General features: G+C 44.8%; 1 long non-coding RNA gene across 1 annotated transcript in view; it reads left to right on the top strand.

Moving 5' to 3' along the window:
- The first annotated feature begins 10,630 nt into the window (after window positions 1–10,630).
- Window positions 10,631–12,850, top strand: part of LOC137376262 (uncharacterized) — a 36,291-nt gene continuing 34,071 nt past the window's right edge. Inside the window, exons 1-2 of the long non-coding RNA XR_010976158.1 lie at window positions 10,631–10,694; window positions 11,748–11,796. This is a non-coding gene — a long non-coding RNA (uncharacterized lncRNA). The remainder of the gene's footprint in view (window positions 10,695–11,747; window positions 11,797–12,850) is intronic.

Raw genomic sequence — 12,850 nt, 5'->3', positions numbered from 1 at the left:
AAGTTGGTAGGGGCATAGGGTTGGAGGGGAAACCCCTTCGCATGCCTATTCACAGATGGGGCTGTGGCCTTTCAGCCCTGTCTTTGGGGCATGGAGCCTTCAGTTCCAATGGCCCCCTGGCATGCCACTAGCAGGCTGCCTCAATTGAGCTGGCGGCCTCTGCACATAGTGGAGGACCACTCCAATGTTGGTAAAATACTGGCATCGGCGCAAAATGACCCCGAAGTGGAGCCTTAATTGGAATAATGGGCTGCCTGCCTTCGTGGAACGGTCAGGTGGCCTGGTTCCCAGTCCATCCTGGAAAAGCCCCCAGAGATGGGAATGCATTGGGGAGCCGACCAGACATGGCTCCGCTCTGTTTTCCTGGCCCCTCTGCCTCCAACCCCATCTCTTTGGGGATGGGAAAAGCCAGCCCAAAATTTCTCAATACTGCTCTCACAGCATTTACTGTGAATTGCATCATAAAATGTATATATAGCTCTGCGCAGCACATTACTAAGCTAATATGTCGTACCACATAGACATGAGACATACATCAATACGCACCTGGTATTAGCTGTGTATTCGTGGGGATTGCACTGAGAGAAAAGAAGTCTCAGGGGTCTCATTCATACTGCTCTTGTACACTTGCCAATGGCTGATTCAAGTAACACTGCATTAGCACCTGCTTATTCTCTCTGTTTCGGAATAACATCTGGGTTAGAAAATAAAAGGAGTGCAAGTTAATTAGAAGAAAACAGTGGGAGGTTGTAGAGAGTGAAGTTTATGGTTTGAAAAATAAAACTGCGACTACTAATTAAAAAGTTAAAATTGAGACATTATATAGTGTAATACAATAAAGGCACATGTGCAACATTATTGAACATATGAATATGGCTATGTTGAATGCTCCGACTTGGTGATAAACAAGTGTCTGCACGGGTGATATAAGTTTTCATGGGAGTTACTCTTGGGTGTTTCTGTCACAGAGTCATGGCGGTACATTTTCACCTTTATCGCCTAAGTAGTAATCTAGGTGAGTGGATCATCCACCTATTATACAACCCACCTGGTTTATATCATACTGAAATCAGTAGAATGAAAATCAAGCAGGCAATCCACTTCTTCAGATTACTGGCCAAGTGGAGGTGGTGAAAATTACTGATAGAATTTATAGCACAGAAAGCGGTCAGATATCCTATTCCATCTCTGTCAGTGCTACCAGACTGGTACTATTACTGGAACTGAAGAAGGGTCTCTGACCTGAAACGTTGACTCTGCTTCTCTCTGCACAGATGCTGCCAGATCTGCTGAGTATTTCCAGCATTTCTTGTTTTTATTTCAGATTTCCAGCATCTCCAGTATTTTGCTTTTATATTATGGAACTATTCAGTGTCAGCCTTGTCTTAGTGAGTAGCACTCTCATCACTGAGGCAGAAGTTCAAGTGCTGTGTGGCACTACCACCGTGCTAACTGGGATAGATTTTGAACAGATCTAGCAATCCAAAAATGGGCATTCATGAGGTGCTGTGGGCCATCAGCAGCAGGAGAATTGTACTCAACCACAATCTGTAACCTCATGGCCCTGCATATCCCCACTCTACCATTACCATCAAGTCAGGAGACTAACCCTGGTTCAATGTAGAGTGCAGGAGGACATGCCATGAGCAGCACCAGGCATACCTCAAAATGAGGCGTCAACCTGGTGAAGCTACAACACAGGACTATCTGCGTGCCAAACTGCGTAAGCAGCATGCAATAGACAGACCTAAGCGATCCCATAACCAACGGATCAGATCTAAGCTCTGCAGTCCTGCCACATCCAGCCGTGAATGTTGGTGGACAATTAAACAACTAACTGGAGGAGGTGGCTCCACAAATACCCCCATCCTCAATGATGGGGGAGCCCAGCACATCAGTGCAAAAGAGAAGGCTGAAGCATTTACAACAATCTTCAGCCAGAAGTGCTGAGTTGATGATCCATTTCAGCTTCCTCCTGAAGTCCCCAGCATCACAGATGCCAGACTTCAGCCAATTCGATTCACTCCGCGTGATATCAAGAAACGACTGAAGGCACTGGATACTGCAAAGGCTATGGGCCCTGACAATATTCCGGCAATAGTACTGAAGACCTGTGCTCTAGAACATGCTGCGCCCCTAGCCAAGCTGTTCCAGTACAGTTACAACACTGGCATCGACCCTGCAATGTGGAAAATTGCCCAGGTATGTCCTGTACACAAAAAGCAGGACAAGTCCATCCCGGCCAATTACCGCCCCATTAGCCTATTCTCAATCATCAGTAAAGTGATGGAAGGCGTCATCAACAGTGCCATCAAGCAGCACTTGCTTAGCAATGAGCTGCTCAGTGACACTCAGTTTGGGTTCCGCCAGGGCCACTCAGCTCCTGACCTCATTTACAGCCTTGGTTCAAACATGGACAAAAGAGCTGAACTCAAGAGCTGCCCTTGACATCAAGGCAGCATTTGACCGAGTATGACATCAAGGAGCCCTAGCAAAACGGAGGTCAATGGTAATTGGGGGAAAACCCTCCGCTGGCTGGAGTCATACCTAGCGCAAAGGAAGATGGTTGTGGTTGTTGGAGGTCAATCATCTCAGCTCCAGGACATCACTGCAGGAATTCATCAGGGTAGTGTCCTAGGCCCAACTATCTTCAGTTGCTTCTTCAATGACCTTCCTTCAATCATAAGGTCAGAACTGGGGATGTTCGCTGATGATTGCACAATGTTCAGCACCATTCGTGACTCCTCAGATACTGAAGCAGTCCGTGTAGAAATGCAGCAAGACCTGGACAATATCCAGGCTTGGGCTGTTAAGTGGCAAGTAACATTCGCGCCACACAAGTGCCAGGCAATGGCCATCTCCAACAAGAGAGAATCTAACCATCTCCCCTTGACCTTCAACGGCATTACCATCGCTGAATCCCCCACTATCAACATCCTAGGGGCTACCATTGACCAGAAACTGAACTGCAGTAGCCATATAAATACCATGGCTACCAGAGCAGGTCAGAGGCTAGGAATCCTGCGGCGAGTAACTCACCTCCTGACTCCCCAAATCCTGTCCACCATCTACAAGGCACAAGTCAGGAGTGTGATGGAATACTCTCCACTTGCCTGGATAGGTGCAGCTCCAACAACACAAGAGTCTCGACACCGTCCAGGACAAAGCAGCCCGCTTGATTGGCACCCCATCTACAAACATTCACTCCCTCCACCACCGATGCACAGTTGCAGTGGTGTGTATCATCTACAAGATGCACTGCAGCAATACACCAAGGCTCCTTTAGACAGCACCTTCCAAACCCACGACCTCTACACTAGAAGGACAAGGGCAGCAAATGCATGGGAACACCACCACCTGCAAGTTCCCCTCCAAGTCTCTCACCATCCTGACTTGGAACTATATCGCCATTCCTTCACTGTCGCTGGGTCAAAATCCTGGAATTCCCTTCCTAACAGCATTGTGGGTGTACCTACCCCACTTGGACTGCAGCGGTTCAAGAAGGCAGCTCACCAAAACATTCTCAAGGGCAATTAGGGATGGGCAACAAATGCTGGCCTGGCCTGCGACGCCCAAATCCCATGAATGAATAAAAAAAAAAGTACCTAGAGTACTGATGTAGTGCTGTACTGTCAGAGGTGCTGTCTCTCAGATGAGGCGTTAAACTGAGGCCTCCTCTGTCTTCTCAGGTTGATGTAAAGCTTCCCACAGCACTATTTGAATAGCAAGGGAGTTCTCCCAGTGTCCTGGCCAATATTTGTCCCTCAATCAACACCACTAAAACTGGACTATTTGGTCATTATCTCGTTGTTGACTGTGGGAGCTTGCTGTGCAAAAATTGGTTGCTCTGTTTCCTAAAGCCTGGCTACCCGACCTGAACCCGACTGCACCTGACTACGTGTTGGGTTGGGTCGGGTCTATACTCCAAGACCAGCATTCGGGCTCGGGTCGGGTCAGACTGGACAGTGCTGCCTCCGGGAATTCATGGGATCAGGCTCACCTATGATTCCCCACAACTCCAACTGCAGGAATAGTCTGCTGCCAGAACAGATGAATGATATTCGTGTCGGGTCAGGCGTGAAAAAAAATTGAAGGACTCGGGCCCAGTTTGGGTTTGGGTTGGCTATGGTCAGGTCAGGCCTGGGTCAGGTTTCAATTTTATACCCGAACAGGCCTTTACATCAAAAGTATTTCAGCAGTTGTGAAAGGCTTTGGGATGCTCTGATGTTGTGAAAGATGCTGTATAAAAGCACTTTCTTACTCTAATCCCAGCTTAGTTTTAGTTTAGTTTAGAGATACAGCACTGAAACAGGCCCTTTGGCCTACCGAGTCTGTGCCGACCATCAACCACCCACTTATACTAATCCTACACCAATTCCATATTCCCACCACATCCCCACCTGTCCCTATATTTCCTTACCACCTACCTATACAAGGGGCAATTTATAATGGCCAATTAACCTATCAACCAGCAAGTCTTTGGCATGTGGGAAGAAACCGGAGCACCCGGAGGAAACCCGCGCAGACACAGGGAGAACTTGCAAACTCCACACAGGCAGTACCCGGAATTGAACCCGGGTCGCTGGAGCTGTGCGGCTGCGGTGCTAACCACTGCGCCGCCCACTGCTTTTCCTCATATCTCTTTCTATTTTTCCTTTCAAAATTCATCCAATTCCACTTTAAATTATAAGGCGTGACATAACATATGTGTGCAACTGCTGTGGGAGCATATTGGGATTTTTCATCCACATAAGGATGAGTCCTAAATTTCTACCCATCCCCTTCCCATATCCTCTTATAATGCTAAGGTTAACATTAAGGGGTGCATCCATCAAAGCTCTCTCCACTCTGACTGTTGGGGCACTGCTATTCAGTTCTTGTTTGATTATGACCTACATAGAAAAGCCAGAAACACCTCTGTGTGACTCCTGTTTCATTATACTGCAACCATTCTCTGTCCAAATAAAGCATCCCTCCTTTCAAGAATATGTCAATGTTATCTCATGCGAGATGAGTTTGTAATATCAGCTGCAGTGATAAGAGAGCAATGGCAGAGAGCGAAAGCACAGCAAGACTGGTGGCAGTAATAAGAAAGCAGTGGCAGAGAGCGAGAGCACAGCGAGACCGGCAGCAGGGATAAGACAGCTTTGGAAAGTTCACAGTAAACCAACCGGGTTTGAAAAATAGAATCAAAATATGATGTCACAGGAAAGCAGGTAAGTAATTGGTTGGTGAGTAACTCTCTTTTTCTGTCTCTAAACTGGGGCATTCTGGAAAATTAAAAATTTCATTTGGGGTAATTATAACAGTTAGTGAATTAATAAGAGTATTATCACAAACCAGGTCAAGAGGCATTAATTAAAACTAATAGTTTAAACAAGGCACTCACTAAATTGCAAAAAAAGGAATAGGATTTTTTGATCATGGATGGGCAGCTCCAACATGTTTCTTGCAATTCCTGGGCAATGTGGGAACTCCAGGACAATTCATGTGTCTTGGGTGACCACGTGTGTAAGAAGTGTTTCCCAGCTGCTTCAGATTGAGCTCAGGATTTCCAAGCTTGAGGGGCAGCTGGAGTTACTACAGAGCATCAGAGAGCAGGAGCATTTCCTGGTTCGTACTTTCCAGGAGATGGTCACCCCACAGCCAGTAACAGTTCAGGATACTAGGGTGGCCATCCAGAAGACTAGGAAGAGGCAGGACTTGCAGCAGTCCTCAGGGTATGTGCCACTCTCAGGTACTCAGAATTGGAGACTGCTGGGACTGGCAATACCCTGAAGGAGTACAGTCCAGACCAGGGTATCAATAGGCAAGGGACTGCACAGGAGAGATTAGCAAAGTGTAGAAATGCAGCTGTTATAGGAGACTCCATAGTTAGGGGGACAGACATTTTTGCAACAGTTACCAAGAGTTCCGCATGGTGTGTTGCCTCCCTGGTGCCAGGGCAAAGGACATCACTGAGAGGGTGCAGGATATTCTGCAGGGGGAAGGAAGTCAGAAGGTGTGGTACACATTGGTACCAACGTCATAGCAAGGGCAGATATTGAGGTCTTATGGTCAGATTTTCAGGAGCTCGCGAGGAAGTTAAAGAGTAGGACCCTGAAGGTAGTAATTGCTGGATTACTCCCAGTGTCACATGCTAGCAAGAGTAGAAATAGGGAGGATCAATGCGTGGCTCGAAGCATGGTGCAGGGGAGAGGGCTTCAGATTCTTGGAGCATTGGGATCAGTTCTGGGACAGCTGTTCAAAAGGGACAGGTTGCACCTCAACAGGTCTGGGACCAATGTCCTATCGGGGATGTTCACTGGTGTGGTAGGGGAGGGTTTAACTAAATTGACAGTGGTGTGGCCAGCAGCATATATAAGTAGGAGAGAGGAATAAGGTGCAAAATGTGCATGCTGTCAGGACTAGAGAAGGGAGCAGTTTCCATATTAGATAGGAGCAGACTGAGAAGGCCCACGCAGAATGAAAAAGGACAGGATTACAATGCATGTATGTAAATGTGCAAAGTGTGGTGAATAAGGTTGGTGAGCTACAAACACAAATAGCAGTATGGGAATATGATGTAGTGGCACTAACGAAAACGTGGTTTAAAAATGGTGAGGACTGGGTGCTTAATATACAAGGATATAAAGTGTTCAGAAAAGATAGAGAAGGAAAAAAACAGAGGTGGAGTGGTAGAACTGATTAGAGAAGACATTGTAGTGTTGGAAACAGGAGATATCCTTGAGGGGGCATGGACAGAATCCATTTGGTTAGAGTTGAGAAGCAAAAAGGGTATGGCCATGCTACTAGGGGTATTCTAGAGGCCTCCAAATCATGAGAGAGAGATATAGAGGAGCAAATCTGCAGGGAAATCACAGAAATGTGCAAGAACTATATATACTGGGGGACTTTAATTACCCAAATATTGATTGTGATAATGTTAGTGTAAAAGGAATGGAGGGAGAGGAATTTCTGAAATGTGTTCAGGAGAACTTCCTCGATCAGTATGTTCTCAGCCCAACTAGAAAAGAAGCATTGCTGGATCTGGTGCTGGGAAATGAGGTGAGCCAAGGATGTAAGGACAGTCCTAGCAAATACGGGCCGGTTAGTTAAACATAAGTGGTGGGTAAGGTATTAGAAACAATAATCAGGGAAAATATTGGAGGTGTTTGAGTTAATTAAGGATAGCCAGCACGGATTTGTATAAGGCAGATCATGCTTGACTAATTTCATTGAATTTTTTGATAAAGTAACAGAGAAGGTTGACGAAAGGAATGCAGTGGATGTTGTCTATATGTATTTTTAAGAAAGCGTTTGATAAAAGTACAACATAAAAGGCTGGTTCACAAAATTGAGGCTCTTGGAATGGGAGGATCAGTGTCCAATTGGATAAAAAAATTGGCTCAAGGACAGAAAACAGTGAGTTGTGGTAAATGTTTTTGCAGACTGGAGGATGGTAGACAGTGGCGTTCCCCAGGGGTCAGTGCAAGGGCCACTGCTTTTTCTGCTACATATAAATGACTTGGATCTTGGAATACAGAGTAGAATATCAGAATTTGCTGATGATACAAAACTTGGAGGGGGGGGGGGGGGGGGGGAGGGCAAACAGTGAGAATGATACAAACTGCTTGCAACAGGACATAGACAGGCTAGCAGAATGGGCAGACAAGTGGCAAGTGAAATTTAATACTGACAAATGCGAGATAATGCATTCTGGCAAAAGGGATAGGGTGAGGCAATATAAACTTAATGACACAGTTCTAAAGAATGTGCAGGAACAGAGGGACCTGGGGCTGCATGTGCATTGATCTTTGAAGGTGACAGGACATATTGAGAGAGTGGTTAGCAAAGCATATAGGATCTTGGGCTTCATAAATAGAGGCATAGAGTACAAAGCAGGGAAGTTATGCTGAACCATTATAAAGCTCTGGTTTGGCCCCAACTAGAGTAATGAGTCCAGTTCTGGTCACCACACTTTAGGAAGGATGTGAGAGTCCTTGAAAGGGTGCAGAGGAGATTTACCCAAATGGTTCCAGCAATGGGGGATTTTAATTACAAGGTTAGATTGGAAAAGTTGGAGTTGTTTTCCCTGGTACAAAGGAGACAGAGGGGACATTTGATACAGGTGTACAAGATTATGATAGGCTTAGGTAAATGAGACAAGGAAAAAAACTGTTCCCATTAACTGATGGTACTAGGACCAAGGAAGACAGATTGAAGGTTTTGGGCAAGAGATGCAGGGGAATGTGAGAAAGAACTTTTTTATGCAGTGAGTGGTAATGACCTGGAACTCACTGCCCATGACAATGACCAGTTGTCCACCATAAATAGAATGACAGAATGATACAGCATAGAACAAAGCCATTTGGCCCATTGTGTCTGTGTCGGCTCTTCCAAAGAACTATCCCAGTTCATGCCAGATCTCTGCTCTTCCACCACAGTCCTGCAAATATTTCCTTTTCAAGTATTTATCCAATTCCCGTTTGAAAGTTCCTATTGAATCTGCTTCCCTTTCAGATATAATTCGCAGTGTAAATACAATTCTCATCTCCCCCTCCAGTTCTTCTGCAAATTACTGTAAAATTTTAATGCACATATTTAATTTACAATGCATCTCAGTTCCCCCACTGCACCCGCCACACGCACCCCTCCCCCCACCCCACCCAAAAGACCCATTCAGAAAGACGCTGGTTCATTACCCAGCTCCACCTGTGCAACACAGCTGACCCATTTGTGCTTGTGTCCCATAAATTTTATGCAGAAATTTCTTGTTTTCTGCTTGCCAGTTTCCTTGAAGACAGAATATTCAGGTCTGAGCCCCTTAAAAATAATGGAGCGGTAATGAGGGTTGTACTGGGGAATGATCAAGGTGAGGAACAGTAATCATTCTTGTGGGGCAATGACAGCAAAGGTGGAGGTGAGGGTGTGATTTGAACAGATGGTTGGTGAATGGAGGGCCAAAAATTAGACAGTGGCATTTAAAAGTGTTAATTGGAGAAAGAGTTTTTCCAGGGGCAGACACAGAAAGAAATAGGGTTGGTAGGAGTAAGGGGGTTGCGAGTGGAATGGGATACAAGGAAGTGATTAGAGATGGCCTTTTCTGTGATTGATATGATGGAAGAGGCCAGATTAGATGAAAGGCCAACAGGATGGTCATGATTATGGATAGGGGAATTTCTACGGAGGGAGAGATTAAGGGAGTATAAAAGGACAGTGAATTCATAAAAGGGCATGATGAATTGAGTTAGAGGTTGAAATCACCGAGGATGAGACGTCACTGGGTAAAGAGGCTGAGGGAGGAAAGCAATGAAGACATCTGTGAGAAACTTGGTGTGGTACTTGGGTAGGTGGTAGACAATGAGGATTTTAAGGGCGAAATGCTAAAATCAGAAGGTGCTAGAGGAGTAGGATGACAGACCAAGGTGTGATTTGGTGATAAGGGCCACACTGCCACTTTCAGAGTCTGGACGGGGCCAGTGATGGAAGGCATAGCCAGGCAGGATGTTACATTTTGGGGAAAGGTGTCATCAACTGTCAGCCAAGTTTCCATCGAGGTCATGATGTTGATGCGATCATCCACAGTAAGCTCTTATGTGGTAAGGGACTTACTCACAAATTAATGGACATTCTGGAGAGAGATGTGTAGAGGGGCAATGATAGATGATCTGCTAGCACTGTTCACAGGGTCAGCATTGGGAGTGGTGAGTGGGACAGGAAGGAGATTGCAAAGATTAGCCAATTGGGCTGGAAGGTCAGTGAAAGAGCAGGATGGGCACTTGCGTTTGCTGCTCGTAAGGAGGCAGCGACAAGTGCCTTGATAGGCCCTTCAGAGGATGCCAATAGGCATAGAGGGGAGATGTAGGCTTATCTAAAGGTAGTCAAGCCTCGGACAGCGACAGGAAAGTAGGAAGGCCAAACTGTTTAGTTCTGACCAAGGATAGGTGCAGTAGATTTAAAATTGTACACATTCTTTCCAAATACTGCCCCTCAACATATATGTGCTTTCCTGGGGAATGGGTGGGATCTGGAAGAAAGCTACTCATAGAAAACTTTCAATTTTGCATTCTTTAGGTTGCCAAGGATGGCCTTGCTTTTCCAAGATGCCCTCAATTTCTGTAAACCTCAAAATACTTCAAAATGATATGTTAACCCAAAAGGGCTGAATTTTACTTGGCCACTGCGCTCCGTGGTGGCGCCAGTTGAACTTGGCAGGGTTCCCACATTCAGCGGCCGCCGAGAAGCCCCCGTGGGGGCTGATCTAAATAGTGGAGGCGGAGTGCCTGTTCCTATGAAGTATAGGAGCAGCCTCTATGTCCCTGGCAACGGCGTCTGGTGCCACTGCACAGGCACCGGTGCCATTTTTAAAGGGCTTTAAGCCCGTACAATTAATTTCAATTTTTAAAATGAAAACATAAGTGATTTGTATTAAATAGAAAGGTGTAATGGAGGCCCTTCCCCAACCCCCCAATGGTTATTTCATTGTCTGAAATGACCATCCATTGATTTCTCAAATATCCGAATTTTCCCCCCCAACCTTCTAACATTTGGCCTCTAACCCCTTCCCACCATTCATACAACCAATTACATTTGTTTTCACCACTTCCCCACCCCTCCCGCCCTGTAGTTTTTATTACTCCCCCCTCCTCACCAGGTTCTCGCCTCGGAACTCCAGGCCGAACACAGGCAGTAAAATCGGCGTGGGACGGCAGGTAAGTTATTTTATATATATTTAGTGCCAATCTGCATATGGAGATGAAGGGCCCGCTGCCAGGCCGTGGGGGTGGGGGGTGCTGCACCGAGGTCCCCCCTCCGCCGGTAATATGAGGCAGGCCCTTCTGACCATCGCGTGCCGAGGCGGGCCTTTCCTTGCAGCATTTTATCAGCCCCCAGGCCGCAACCCGCAGCGTCGAGGGACCGGTAAAATTCAGCCCAATGTCTCCCATTTTAAAAAATGAGTTTAGGTTTTATCATTACTTTTGAATTCAATCAATTTTTACAGTAACTTTTAAGAAACAGTTACAACTATATTTTACTGAGACTTGAGCATGCATGATCAGTTGCAGCACACCACCTCCCCCCTCCCTTTTACACTCACTCCCCATAAAGTTAAAACACACGCAAGGATAGCAAATGAAATTTCTAACTCTTCCAAATCCATGGGCGGCTCCCAACTTAGTTTTGACATCTTTATGCAGGTAAGCACTCAACAGTGTATAGTCCACTGATACAAGTTTGGGTCTTGCCATAATTGCTTTCTTAGGCTCAGTGATATCAGTCACTCCTACTGGCAGATCCCAAGCCCCCTACATTTCAGAGTTGACTCACACACGGTTGAATATTTACTTACAAGATGGTGCAACTTAAGTAATGTAACAATGTGTCCCCCTGACTTACAAACTGAAAATCATGTCTTTTGCACATACTCTCACGTTTGATTCCTTTTGAAGGCAGAACAAGAAACACTCGGTATAATGAGGCCAGATACAAATTGCTAAGCTTCTTTACTTAATGGGTTGCAAGTAAACGTATAAAGTTAATTCAATTAGTGCAACCAGTCTTTGCATAGTATCAGAAAACAATGAATAGAAAACACTTACATCAGTGAGCCAACTTGCTTGGCTTAAACAAGGTAATTTCTAATTATTATCCTGCATCCTAACCTTCAGAGTCTGGCAAAAGCTTGCTTCCGTTTGTAAACCTGACTAACTATAAGCATACCTCTGCTTCTTTTTTTAAAAATCTTCTTCTGTTCACAATTCCAGGGAGAGCCCTCTAATGATCACCAGAGACTTTCAACACACTGATTGTAAGGTGTGTATCAATTATTGAAACAAGTTAACAAATTGCAAACTGTTTATAGTCTTTGAGGAAACAACTTCAAAACCTTTTAACCACCTTTGATCTCAGCGCCCTTTAAAAACCTTGCATGAATGCATTTTGCTTTAAAACAAATTTTCCAAATCCTTACTGTGGAAAAATGTATCAAAAAATCTCTAAATTTATGACATGCATATCTCCATTGTCATGGAGACTGCGATTCAAAGGGTGCATTCTCATTACAATAGATATAGCCACTGGGAGTGAGCCTGATGCGATACGTTTATTACAATTCAGTTTTGAACTGGCTTTTAGCAGAGAGAGTTTGCCATAACAGAACACGCCAGACACAGAGGACAGCTGGTGTTAGTACCTGAAAAAAGAGTTCTCTACCATTTAAACTGAAGGAATAGGATTTTAGTCTGTTTATTATTATCTCTCAAAATTCTAAGAAAAAGTCAAGCCAAAACAGAGATCTCTGGTAATTTAAATTGAAGAAAGGGAAGTTAGGCTGGGACAATCTTTTATCCCTCAAAAAACTCAAGTCAGATTGATTCTGTTCAAAGTGTTTGCAAGTCATTAATTGTTGAAATTCGCTGGAGGAGAGCAACATCCTGTGAGGACTTCGAGCAATGTTGGACTGTAAATTTGCAAAGACTGTAATTTTTTCTATTTTAAATGTTGTTTATATCTTTATTGTGTTTAAGAATTTAGTTCTTCTAATTAAAGAGGTAATTTGTTGATTTAAAGATACCTGGTTTCGTTAGCCTCATTCGGGGGTTAATAGATGGTACAATTTAGTAGGGTCTTTCTTTAATTTGGAAAGTTTTAAATGATATGCTAGCCGATCTGTGGAATGACAGGATCGAATTTAAAGTGCGTTGGGCCCACCACAATCAGAATCATATATTTTGATTGGGGGCTTTGACAGGAGCGGTCGGTCGTAACACCATGCCATGACACTGTGTGCATGTGTTAGCAGTAAGCTCTGCTGCTTATGTTTGCAATGATCAGTTATGGATTGCTGAATTTAGAACTGGCAGAAAAA

Source organism: Heterodontus francisci, chromosome 13, assembly GCF_036365525.1.
Source record: "Heterodontus francisci isolate sHetFra1 chromosome 13, sHetFra1.hap1, whole genome shotgun sequence".
In the NCBI taxonomy this organism is placed as follows: domain Eukaryota; kingdom Metazoa; phylum Chordata; class Chondrichthyes; order Heterodontiformes; family Heterodontidae; genus Heterodontus; species Heterodontus francisci.
The sequence above is the reverse complement of the archived record's forward strand: the minus strand, read 5'-3'. Positions and strand labels throughout refer to the sequence as shown.